Here is a 12,800-nt window from a genome sequence, read left to right as displayed (position 1 = left end):
TGAAATGCCACATTTGATTTTATATTATAAACTGGTTCTTGTTTTTCCAGTTTACTAAAATTATTTTCACTAGAGTCAGTTCCAGTTTTTCTACATGTAAACTTTACACGGAAGTTATACTTCAGTATTATTTTTTTTCATGAAAAAGTATAGCCATTAGAGATTCTGATATTATGAGCTTTCTTTTGTGGTTAATTAACCAAGACCAGTTTTTTTTTTCTGCATGAACGTTTTATGTTTTATTTTGTAAGTAAATTTGACTTTCCCATCAACTTTTCATAAATGACAAATTTTACCATGTCTGTTTTTCTCAATTTTTCCAGTTTTCAATGTTACCAATCGGTAGTTCTTTTTCATTTTTTATTCTATAGCAAAACTGTGTCTAGTTTTAGCCATTGCTAATTTCATTTTGTACTGATTATTTTTATCAAGTTCAGTTTTTCCTGTTAATCTTAGTTATAATATCCTCGATATTAAAACAGCCAGGCAAAAAAACCTCCAAAAATTCTAGATAGTGATTGTGATACGTTTGATGGCTTTATTTATTTACTTTTAAATATTTTATTTATTTATTCACAAGAGACAGAGAGAGAGAAAGGCAGAAACATAGGCAGAGGGAAAAGCAGGCTCCATGCAGGGAGCCCAATGCAGGACTCAATCCTGGGACTCCAGGATCATGCCCTGGGCTGAAGGCAGACGCTCAACCGCTGAGCCACCCAGGCATCCCATGTTTGGTGGCTTTAGAAAATAGAATTTTACAAATGGAACAGATCTTAGAAATCAAATCAATGAGTTCAATCCTCTCATTTTACAAGTGAAAAAACTGAGGTGCAGGAAGGTCATGTGACTTTCCCCAAGAGAGATACAAAAGCTTCATCAAAGGCAGTGGTTAGTTATGAATGGAGGTGATGGCAAATGTGATAAATATTGAGGAGAGCAAGGACATGTTTAGTTCGACTGTGGAATAAGGGAGAAAGAGATGAGCCTGGGATCATTCTGTATTTCGGACTTGGGTGACCAGGTGGATCTTGATAACTGAGACAGAGAATAACTGAGTTGTTAGGTTTGAGGGTAGGGGCAGATGATGAATTCAGTTTATTTATTTAAATTCAATTTAATTAACAAATACTGTATTACTAGCTTCAGACATAGAATTCAGTGATTTGTTAGTTGCATATAACACCTGGTGCTCATTACATCACGGTCCCTTCTTAATGTCCATCACTCAATTACCCCATTCCCCCACTCCCCTTCCCTCCAGCAGCCCTCAGTTTGTTCCCTATAGTTAAGGGATGATGAGCTCAGTTTTAAATGCCAAGTTTGAGATGCCAACTGGACATCTAGGTGAAGTTTGAATATTTTAATTAGGAAATTTTAAAAAGGTTTGAGTGGAGAGACAGACTTGAGAGTTATCAACTTATTGGTGGTAGTCCCACAAGAGTAGACAAAGTCAGCACACTGGGAAAATATCCACGAAGGAGGCAAACTTGTGGCCTACAGATATGTTTTGTTTGGTGCAAAATAAAAGTTTAATAAAGTTCAAATTAGTGACCATTATTTAAAATTTAAGAAATTTTATGTATCCGTATATTGATATATCTTTTAAAATGAGAGGATCTGATATCACCAAGGCAGCACTCTTGGTTGGAAAGAACCATCTAGAGCTGAGTAGGGACCATCAACTCCAGTTCTCCATAGTATCTGATCATGAACTTCACTCCTTTGTGTTCGCTGCCTGCATGCTGTAGGCTTTTGGGTTTCTAGCTGGATGTAGCATATGAAGATCAAGGGGGAAAGAGGTAAGGAAAGGGAAAAGAAGAGGAACTCTTGGATAGAAATTGGGAGGAAATGGTCAAAGAAGTAAGAAAGGAAGCAAGAGGGCTTGGTAACAAAGAAGCAAAGGGGGATCCCTGAGTGGCTCAGCGGTTTGGCGCCTGCCTTTGGCCCAGGGAGCGATCCTGGAGTCCCGGGATGAGTCCCACGTCGGGCTCCCGGCATGGAGCCTGCTTCTCCCTCATCCTGTGTCTCTGCCTCTCTCTCTCCCTCTCTCTCTGTCTATCATAAATAAATAAGTAAATAAATAAATCTTGAAAACAAAGAAGCAAAGGAATCAGGGTTGAAAGAAGGAGAAGCAAATCTGGCAAAGCATTAGAAATTGTTTCATCGGGAATCCCTGGGTGGCTCAGCGGTTTGGCGCCTGCCTTTGGCCCGGGACCCAATCATGGGGTCCCGGGATCGAGTCCTGCGTTGGCTCCCGGCATGGAGCCTGCTTCTCCCTCCTCCTGTGTCTCTGCCTCTCTCTCTCTATGTCTATTATAAGTAAATAAATAAATAAATAAATCTTAAAAAAAAAAAAGAAATTGTTTCATCTGTATTATCTGGCTTTTTGCTGAGGCCCAAAATTTAGGAGTAATTTTTGAGACTTCTCTTTTCCTTTATCGCCTTATGTAATCCATCTCCAAGTCTGTCAACTCTAGCTCCAAATTATTCCTTAAATTTGCTCATTTCTATAATTTCTTTTTTTTTTGTTTTTTTGTTTTTTGTTTTTTAGATTCTATTTATTCATGAGAGACACACAGAGAGAGGTGGAAACATAGGAAAAGGGAGAAACAGGCTCCCCTCAAGGAGCCTGATGTCGGACTTGATCCTAGGACACTGGGATGACAACCTGAGCTAAAGGCAGACACTCAACCACTGAACCACGCAGGTGCCTCCTTCTCCATCATTACACCATCAGTGCAAAAGCAACTCTCTGCATTCTTTCCTGCTTCCCAATTCTTTCCTGTTCATTGTACACACAGCATCTAGGGTGGTTTTATAAAACCGGATCCTGTCACTTGCATGTCTAAAACTCTTCACTGGCTACCCTGTGTTCAAACAAAACCCATGCCATTGATGATGACCCAGAAAGGCTCTACAAGGTCAGGACTCCACCTGCCTTGCTGATCTCATTTTCTGCTCTTTCCCCAGCCTCCTTTCTTTTATCAGGGACACCACATTTTATCCCTTCCCCACAGCTTTTGAACATATCCATCCTTCTCTTGGTTGTTCTTCCTCCAGATCTTGACAGAGCTGACTTCTCAGTTCAACAGGCCTCTTCATAGTTACTTCCTTAACATCTCAAACTAATGGGGCGCCCTCCTTCCTTTAGTTTCTGAGCAACGTTTTTCCTTCCATACACTTCTGATCTTTACCAATGCGTATAGATTTGTTGAGTTATTCAATGTTTACTTTCTGAACTAGCTAGTAATCTCCAGAGGATTACTGTTTTGTTCACTGCTGTACCCCCTAGATTCTCTTAACACTGCTTGTCAGGCACATAATGGGACTTTAATGAATTGTGGTGCGATGAATATGTACACTACAGTCATAGATCAGGGACAGCGTAAAATAAGGGATAAAAAGTGCATTGTTGTAACTCACTTTTTTCCTCAAGTGCCTATAAGGGTTTGCAGTTAGAATTAACCGGGTAAGAGGGTAAAGCCCACATCCCTGAAGCCCAGCTATCCCTACAAGCCCTCGCTCGCCCGTCGCAGCTCCGCGCTTGCGCAGGCCCCGCCCCCACACCGCGACCCCGCCCCGCTCTGCCGGAGGGGGCGGGCCGGATCGCCTGCAGCTGGGGCGCGCTTGGATGACGTCACGAGGCGCGGCCGGGTAGCCCGTGGTAACCCAAAGTCTGCGGAAGTGGAGACTCGTGGGCAGGCGGCTAAGACAGGTAACCTGTGCGCTCCCTGGTGGGTCCGTGCCTCCCTCGTCTCCCGCGCCGCGATGGCCAGCTGGAGTCCGTTTGAAGGCGACGGGGAACCCTCCTCAACCCTCATCTTCCGTCGGTGGGGTCCCCATTCCCTGTCAGTCCTCCCAGACTCCTGAGGCTGAACCTGTCCTGGGGACTCGGGCTGAGCGGCCACTTCTCTCCGCCTCGCTCTCGGGGTGCCGTCGGGCGCTGCCTTCCCCCTCCCCGTGTCACAGACCATTCTGAAGCCTGCATTCGCCTCCTTCTTGATCTCTTGTCTCCAGGCCCACTGCGCCCGCCCCTCTCCGCTCCTAGCCCCACAAGACGGGTCTCCAGTCCTGTTTAAGGAGATAGAGTTTGTGATTCTCTTAATTTCCACTTGCAGTGAAACCCGTCTTCTCCCCTCCCCCTTCCCACTGCCCACCCTTAGGATCCTTACTGAAAGCACCAGACTTTGAGTTTTGGGGTCCCTCAAGAGCATTCGCTCTGGTAGTCAGAGTTTTGCTCCTTAACGCATATATTTGTTGAGTAAGGAAGTGGTTTAGTAATGTGAAAATCTGTTGTGATAATAAATGATCCACATGGGATCCAATCAGCTGTTTAGATGGATGGGAACTCTTACAGCATTTCATTAAAATGTTCCTTGTTCCTGGCTCTCTTTTTGGTTTTCAAGCAGTGGTAACAAATACCTTTACAAAGTTAGACGTCGAAATAAATAAGCAACAGAACCCCAATAGGAATGTTTAGACAGCAAAAAATAATAAAAATTCAACTTGTTGATAGAGAATATGGGTTCTTACAAAACCAACAAAGATATGAACTCTTTGATCTGTTGATGGTTTGGTTTTGTATTTCTTTGTACTTTATGTTCCATTTTTGAATACAGCATATCTTCATGTAATTTTGAGAAGCCTGACAATGACTTGCTTATTGGTAACATTAGATTCTTCTAATATAGGGGGACAAAGTAGAATAAGATTAGGGAATACTAATCACTCATTGTTAGCCAGCTTTATCTCAGGGACCGTGTTCGACATTTTGCATGTGCTTGCTTGCTTGCTTTCTTTTTTCTTTTCTTTTCTTCTTCTTTTTTTTTTTTTTTTTTTTTTTTTGCATGTGCTTTCTTCTTAGCTTACACAACAACCTTGTGAGTTTGGAAATATTGTCCTCAATTTACAGAGGAGGAAACTGAGGCTTAGGTATGTGAAGTTAACTTGCCAAAAACTCATAGTAACTAAATGGTGGAGCCAGGCTTTAAGTTCAGGTCTGTGGATGACTTCAAAACCTATGCCTTTTTGTTCTTTCTTTCTTTTTTTATAACTCTACTATAAATGATCAAGTTCTAGGCTTTTCACAATAGTAACACATAATTCTATGAGTTTATTCAGTCATCAATCTAAATGACTTGACACTTTGTAATATCTTTATTTTATATTATTATTTTTAAAAGATTTTATTTATTTATTCATGAGAGACACAGAGAGAGAGAGAGAGGCAGAGACACAGGCAGAGGGAGAAGCAGGCTCCATGCAGGGAGCCCAACGTGGGACTTGATCCTGGGTCTCCAGGATCATGCCCTGGGCTGAAGGCACTGCCAAACCGCTAAGCCACTGGGGCTCCCCTGTAATATCTTTAGTATTAAGTTCTTACATAGCTGGGATTAAAATACCTAGAAAGCTTAATTTATGATCCTCCTACACACACACACACACACACACACACACACACACCATCCTTATCTTTAAGAATGAAATAAGAGACCAGCAAGATTGCTCAGTACAACCTCTTTAAGACCCCTCAGGGAATGTGTAATTCTGGATTGTTGAAAGTTTTATCCCTTTTGACATGAAACTCATATTGACTGTTTTGGATAGAAAAATTTTAAGTGCCCTAAGCAATTCCTTGCCTTCTTAAATACTAAGTATTTTAACCGTTTCTTATGAGTCGAAGCAGTCCTTTTTAATATCCCTTACTGCCCTGTGTTGTGATAGAGTGATTTCCTCAGAGCTTTTATTATATTTGACCGCCCAAACTGGTTTGCTTTTTGAGTTTGCCTGTGCTTTTATATGTTCCATTGCTCAGTGTTATCACCAAAAGATAGTAAACCAGAGTGATTAAAAGCAGGTATTGGGGAACCACATTTCCATTATTCAGGTCCTAGCTCTACCACTTACTAGCAACTCATTGAGCTCAAACAAGGTAGTTGACCCCTCTACTACTTCATTTGTAAAATGTAAATAATAAGAATACTTTTCTCAGAAGATTGTTGTGAGGATAAAGTGGGTTAGTGTCTGTAAAGAGCTTAGAACAAATCAGACATATTGGAAGAGCCTTACAAGTGTTTGCTAATATTGTTAGTCTGGTTTTGGCCTTATGTATCATTCGTTGAATGATATTTGACAGATGGTATTTATGAGTTTACTGGAGAATTAAATTATCCTACCTAGAGTGCTTTAACCTTAGCCATTCTGGGAAAATGCTAATTTATTAAATTTACTTTTGTTGTGTCTTTGAAATGCAATATGCCTTTTGGTTGTGTTTGGAGTGGAGACTTCAAATATTTCATGTTAGGATTGTATCAAAATAATAGACTTTTAATTTCTGTTTTGAATTGGGGATATTTCAGTGGTTTAAATTATTGTTCACCAATATATGGGAACCCCCTCTACATTTGAATTGAACACCAGTTGATTTACATATCCATTTATGGTGCCCTGCACAGGTATTCTGTTGCACTCATGTTAATGATTCCATGTAGATAAATTCCTCCTTATAAAACTACCATTATGCACTGGCCACATAGAAAGGTATTTCCTCAGTGTAATCTTCTTTTTTTTCCTCTTCAACGTGCTAAAAAAAAAAGGTGACTATCAGCAAAATGAAATAATGTTCCTTATTGAATTTGTGAAGTATGTACTCATCTCCAAGCATATGTTTTAAACCGAGTCCAACTAAGAGTTGATATTGACTGCTTTGGTGTCCATAGTCAGGAACTTGAAAATGAGTGATCTATTTTTAAAAATTTTAGTACCATTGAGACCGATGTTCATGTTGAAAATTCCTGTTGAGGGGATCCCTGGGTGGCTCAGCGGTTTGGCGCCTGCCTTCGGCCTAGGGTGTAATCCTGGGGTCCCGGGATCAAGTCCCACATCAGGCTTCCTGAATGGAGCTTGCTTCTCCTCTGTGTCTCTGCCTCTCTCTCTCTCTGTGTCTTTCATGAATAAATAAATAAAATTAAAAAAAATTCCTGTTGAAAATATAGGTTGTATTTTTAAAAGATACTTTTTGATTGTGGTAAAATATTCATAATATAAAATTTACTATTTTAACCATTTTTAAGCATATGATTGATTGCATTAGCACATTTCCAGTATTGGTTTAATTATCACCGTTATTCATTTCCAGAATTTTTTAATCATTCCAAACAGAAACTCTGCACCCATTAAAAAGTAATTCCCCAGCATGCCTGGATGGGTTAGTTGGTTAAGCATCTGCCTTCTGCTCAGGCCGTGATTCCACATTGGGCTCTCTGCTCACCATGGAGTCTGCTTCTCCCTCTTTCCTGCCGCTGCTCTCTCTCTCTCTAATAAATAAATAAAATCTCTTTTTTTTTTTTTTTTTTTAAAAGAGGATGAGATGGACCTTCTTTAAAAAAAAGTAATTCCTCTCCTCCCCCACCCCAACTCCTGGTAACTTCTGTTATACTTTACTTCTGTTTCTCTGAATTTGCCTATTCTAGATGGAATCGTGCACTATCCTTTTGAATCTGATTTAATTCACTTAGCATGTTTTCAGGGTTCATCCTTGTTGTGGGAGAGTTCATCCGTGTAATAGCATCAGAATTTCATCCCTTTTTATGGCTGAATAATATTCCATTGTATGTATATAGCATTGCTATACTTTTGATGCATTTTGATTTATGCTTCTATATACTCATCTCATATGGTATGAGCTTGGTGATTTGATGTGTGAACTAGAGGATAAGGATGGAAAATAATGTTATTTAACAGTGAACAAATACCTGGTAACAGTGCTAAACTGGAGCTTGAGCCTGCATTGCAGTGTAATTGTTCTTCTTAGCTAATATTTAGTCTCAATGTAGTAAGGTAAATAATAATTAGGATAACGTTACCTAGTACTTCTATAGTGTTTACAGTATGCCAGGCATTATTCCAAGCACTTTACCTGTGAAATAGGTACTATCACTGTACTCTTTTACAGATGAAGAAATTAGGTACAGAGGACTTAAGTTAAATTATTAAAATTGCATGACTGGTAGGTGGTGAAATTGGAATTTGAACCCAGGCTGGGTGGCTCCAGAGTCTATTTTTTTTTTGTGTTGACACTTGGCTTCGTATCAATTTTGCAATGTAAATTGTTTTGCCTGCTACATTCTTCCTCTACCCTCTCTTTTTATACCATTTTTAAAATAGAACATTACTTCCGAGCTTAGTAGGCAGTGGAAGAGCATCTTGAACCCAAATTGTCAAAAGGGTGACAGGTGCTTCTCATTTGGTTGGAGTGATAGTATTTGAATGGCATTCAAACTGCATTTTCAGGGATCCCTGGGTGGCGCAGCGGTTTGGCGCCTGCCTTTGGCCCAGGGCGCGATCCTGGAGACCCGGGATCGAATCCCACATCGGGCTCCCGGTGCATGGAGCCTGCTTCTCCCTCTGCCTGTCTCTGCGCCTCTCTCTCTCTGTCTGTGACTATCATAAATAAATAAAATTAAAAAAAAAAAACTGCATTTTCACAGCTTAGTTCATATTGTCTTTTTCTGAGAGCCTGTCTGTGAAAAGCAGATCCTGAAACGTTTTAAGATCTCATATTGCATGTATATCGTGTTGGTGTTTGATTTTAGATATTGCACAATTCCCACACTGTTTTTCTGTCGGTAAAAATGAGCTTTTTGTTTATAATGTTGTTACTGTCAGAATGGTTTATGGCACATTCATTTTGCTGCTCATTACTCTGTATTGCTTGATTCCTGAAGAAATTATCTTGAGATAGCATTTTTAGATACATAATCAATTTCGCTATAATTTTTTCTTGGCTTTTTTTCTTTGCTCACATTTTATTTCTTTGACACTTGCAATTGAAGGTTTAGTTTTTGAAACTGGTGGAGATTGGGATATGCTTGATAGATTTTGGCAGGAAAGGAGAGATATCTCAGCCTATTTCTTTTTCACTGATCATATTTTCTGTGCGTAACAAGTATGGTGTATATTTGGAGGTGTGAACTGTCTGAGTAATGTCTAGTAGAAATTGAACTATAGAATGAATGTTAAGGGTACAAAGGGCCCTTAGGTATTTTTCTTATACTCTTCACTCAGCAGTCAGGAATCTGACACCTGTATTGATTAAATGGTTTCCACATTCGAACAATCCATTTTTAAAAAAGATCCAATGTTCTATGTTCTTTTGAATCATATCTCATTGTGTTTGTATAGCATCTTTACTTGTAAGAGGAGACTCTCATTTTTTATTCATAGGTAATTATTCTTATAATAATATGTTCTAGGTGAGAGACAATGCCCTGGATTAGATAGGTTGCTGAGAGAATGAACTGATATGATGGATCCAAGAGATGCTTAGGTTAAATCAGTAGGATTTTGCAATTGTTTATGTGTGGATGAGAGTAAGAAATCTAGGGTATTTGGGTAACTGAGTGGATGGTGATGTCATTCACTAGGAAAACTTAGAAGAGGTTGGGACTGGGCATATGGGTTCAAAGTGAGTAGAGCATGGATTGCATAGACATATAAGAATAATTGAAGCTAGAACTGGAGGATGCACTGTCTAGGAAAGGGGAGAAGGAAGCACCAACTTGGTAGGAAGAGATAGAAGAGAGTAGTATCCAAATACCAAAAGAAGATAGAAGTTTAAGGAGGGTATGGTCATGTGTGTTAATGGTCCAAAATTCAGAACTGGAAGAACCTCCTGAAGTTGATATATATAGGGAGTCATTTGCCTCCACTGTGGAGTGTTGGTGGCATGGGAGGGGTGTACGCAGTGGACTGGAAGGGAGATGGAGGGATGGGGTTAGGGAGTAAAGACAGTTCTTTTAAGGAATTTGGCTGTGCAGGGGAGAGAGAAGAGTTGGAGAAAGATGTTGGAAATAGGGAAGGGTTTTTGTTCATTCGTGTTTTTTCCCCTAAGAAGAGATTGGAACAATCACTTACTGCTGAGGTGAAAAGGGCTGAGAAAGAGGAAGAAGTTGAGGGAAGGCATTTAGGGCATGGATGATTGATGAAGCAGGGTCCCAAGGGTCAGTGAGAGACAATAGCCAGAGCACAGGGAGTGCTGGGACAGGAAGGGCACTTATTCACCTTCCTGGGAGGGATGGCTTGGGGAAAGGTGGGGATAGATAAGAATACATTTATAGTATGGGGAAGGGATATGTGGAAGTTCTTGTCTGATGGCAGCAAAATTTCTTAAGGGAAGCAGGTAAATTTGCTGATACTGAGTGCTGATTTGGTGAGGTAAAGATTGAGGGGAGAGGTAGAAGCTTAGAATAGTCATGAAGGGGAAGAAGAGGAGTTGTGAGGGGACAACTAGAGAGAGACATGAAAGGTTGCCAGCCTGGTAATGCTGGCGGGGCGGGGGGGGGGGGGGGGTTTGCCTATTGAGGTTGGAATCTGTGAATATGTAGTGTCTGCCTTTTGCCTGGTCATGTGATATTTATTTAATAATTTATTTTTTTAGGGGATCCCTGGGTGGCTCAGCGGTTTGGCGCCTGCCTTTGGCCCAGGGCGCTATCCTGGAGTCCCGGGATGAGTCCCACGTCGGGCTCCCGGCATGGAGCCTGCTTCTCCCTCCTCCTGTGTCTCTGCCTCTCTCTCTCTCTGTCTATCATGAATAAATAAATAAATAAATCTTTAAAAAAATTTTTAAAAAATATTTTTTTAGCTTTGGTTAAGTTCAGTACGCTGAATTTAGAAGTAGAAAACTTGGGTGATTCAATTGGTTGAAAGTTAGGTTTTATAGAACTGGTATCAGAAGGATGAAAGAGCAGGGGGAAAATGGTTAAATGTTCTAAGAGTGATTGAAGAAATGAATTACGTTATCCAAAGAAGGCCACAGACCAGTGATTGAAGAAATGAATTACGTTATCCAAAGAAGGCCACAGACCAGTGATTGAAGAAATGAATTACGTTATCCAAAGAAGGCCACAGACCAGTGATTCCCAACTTAAGAAACATTTATAATTCTCCCTCATAGGGGCTGTCCTGTGTGCATGTACGGTGTTTAGCATTCTTGGCCCCTACCTACTAGATGCTGGTAGCTGATCCCTCCAGTTGTGACAATTAAAAATGTCTCCAGACATTGCCAGATGTCCTCTATGAGGCAAAATCATCCCCCAACTGGAACCTCTGCCTGAGAGCCAGAGGGAGCAGACCCATTGAAGATAATGGAAGAGTTGAGGACCTGGAGTTTCAATGTAGTAAGAGTTGGTGAGTAAGCAAGAGAAAGAGTAGGAAGAACGGGAGGGCACACTGTGATGTTAGATTATGGAAATGAAGTATTTCAGTGATGAAGCTGTTCCAAGTAATGAAAATGTTAAGAATGGACCATTGGTTTGCTGAGTGGAGTGAAGGCAAAGGTTGTTGGCACTGAGTAGGTAATTTTGGGTGAGGGAAAATAGCCTGGAGCAGACTGGGAAAGCAGCCGAGGAACAGCCTGAGTTTCTGAAATGAGAACAGAACTGGACTTTCTGGGTATTTGTTTCCTTACTCTATCCATTAAGTGTTTCTCAGCTCTTTTTCTGACATTATCAATTCCCTGACTTTGTACCTTCCTCCAGTAGTGTTTTAAAGTTATGGAATCTATCCAGCTTGGTTTTTGTAATATTTTTTAAGTGAGTTCTTTTTTTGTTTCTTTTTCTATATTTTCTTTATATGATTTTGAGATCCTTTACCTCTAAATATATTACTTTTCAAAAGGCCCTGGTTCTGTGCTGTGTGACCTAATTTGATGGTATTTCTTTTGCATTTGGGCATCTCATGAAGTCTGCTCTCTTTGGCAGAAGTGTCAACATATCCTTAAATCTTAAAACCTTAGAGATGTTCTTTCCGTTGCCTTCCCCTGCCCCCATTGTCTTCTCTTTTGCTCCTTATTGTTTTTTATTTATTTATTTTAAATATTTTATTTATTTATTCATGAGAGACAGAGAGAGAGAGAGGCAGAGACACAGGCAGAGGGAGAAGCAGGCTCCATGCAGGGAGCCTGATGTGGGACTTGGTTCCGGGACTCCAGGATCACGCCCTGGGCCAAAGGCAGGCGCTAAACTGCTGAGCCACCCAGGGATCTCCATTGTTTAATATTTATTTTTAAACTGTAGTTTATATGTATGTACAGTGTTGATTGAGAAGTAATTACAGTGGATTCGGTAAGCCAGACCATAAACTACTTGTAGAATATGGAATATGCCTTTAAATGCTTTTTCCGGGATGCCTGGGTGGCTCAATGATTGAGCGTCTGCCTTCGGCCCAGGGTGTGATCCTGGAGTACCAGGATCGAGTCCCACATCGGGCTCCCTGCATGGAGCCTGCTTCTCCCTCTGCCTGTGTCTCTGCCTCTCTCTACGTGTCTCTCATAAAAAAATAAAATCTTTAAAAAAAAATGCTTTTTCCTATATTTAATAAGTCCATACTTCAGTGGAACTTTTTTTTTTTTTTACTTTATTTAATGAGTTTAACTTGCATTATTCATCAAGAAAGAGTGGGCACTAACTCCCACCTCTTTTCACAAGGCATTGAAAAATATCTTATCTATAGATATAAGTTGATGTAGATTTTGTTATATCACAAGTGTCGTCATTGCAAAGTAGGAAGTAAGTAGGTGGCATCAGAAGCTTGGCATTTTTACTTGATTCTTATATGAATTATTTTTTGTGGATACCAATCTATTTGATCAATGTGTTATACTATATTTGATATAGAATAATAAGTAGCTCTATCAAGGAATATCTTATGATGGCTAAATCCCCTAACAGTGATTAACAGGGGTATTTTAATGACCTTATTTCCATACTTAAATATGAGGATTTCCAAGAAAAAGATTAATC

General features: G+C 40.2%; 1 protein-coding gene across 48 annotated transcripts in view; it reads left to right on the top strand.

Annotated features, from left to right (window-relative positions):
* The first annotated feature begins 3,624 nt into the window (after positions 1 to 3,624).
* Positions 3,625 to 12,800, top strand: part of AOPEP (aminopeptidase O (putative)) — a 332,941-nt gene continuing 323,765 nt past the window's right edge. For all 48 annotated transcript variants that reach the window (XR_012035345.1, XR_012035337.1, XR_012035356.1 and 45 more), the window contains exon 1: positions 3,625 to 3,715. The gene's annotated coding sequence lies outside the window, so the exon portion shown is untranslated. The remainder of the gene's footprint in view (positions 3,716 to 12,800) is intronic.

Source organism: Canis lupus, chromosome 1, assembly GCF_048164855.1.
Source record: "Canis lupus baileyi chromosome 1, mCanLup2.hap1, whole genome shotgun sequence".
Lineage (NCBI taxonomy): Eukaryota > Metazoa > Chordata > Mammalia > Carnivora > Canidae > Canis > Canis lupus.
Note: the sequence above shows the minus strand (reverse complement) of the source record. Positions and strands in the feature narration are given on the sequence as shown.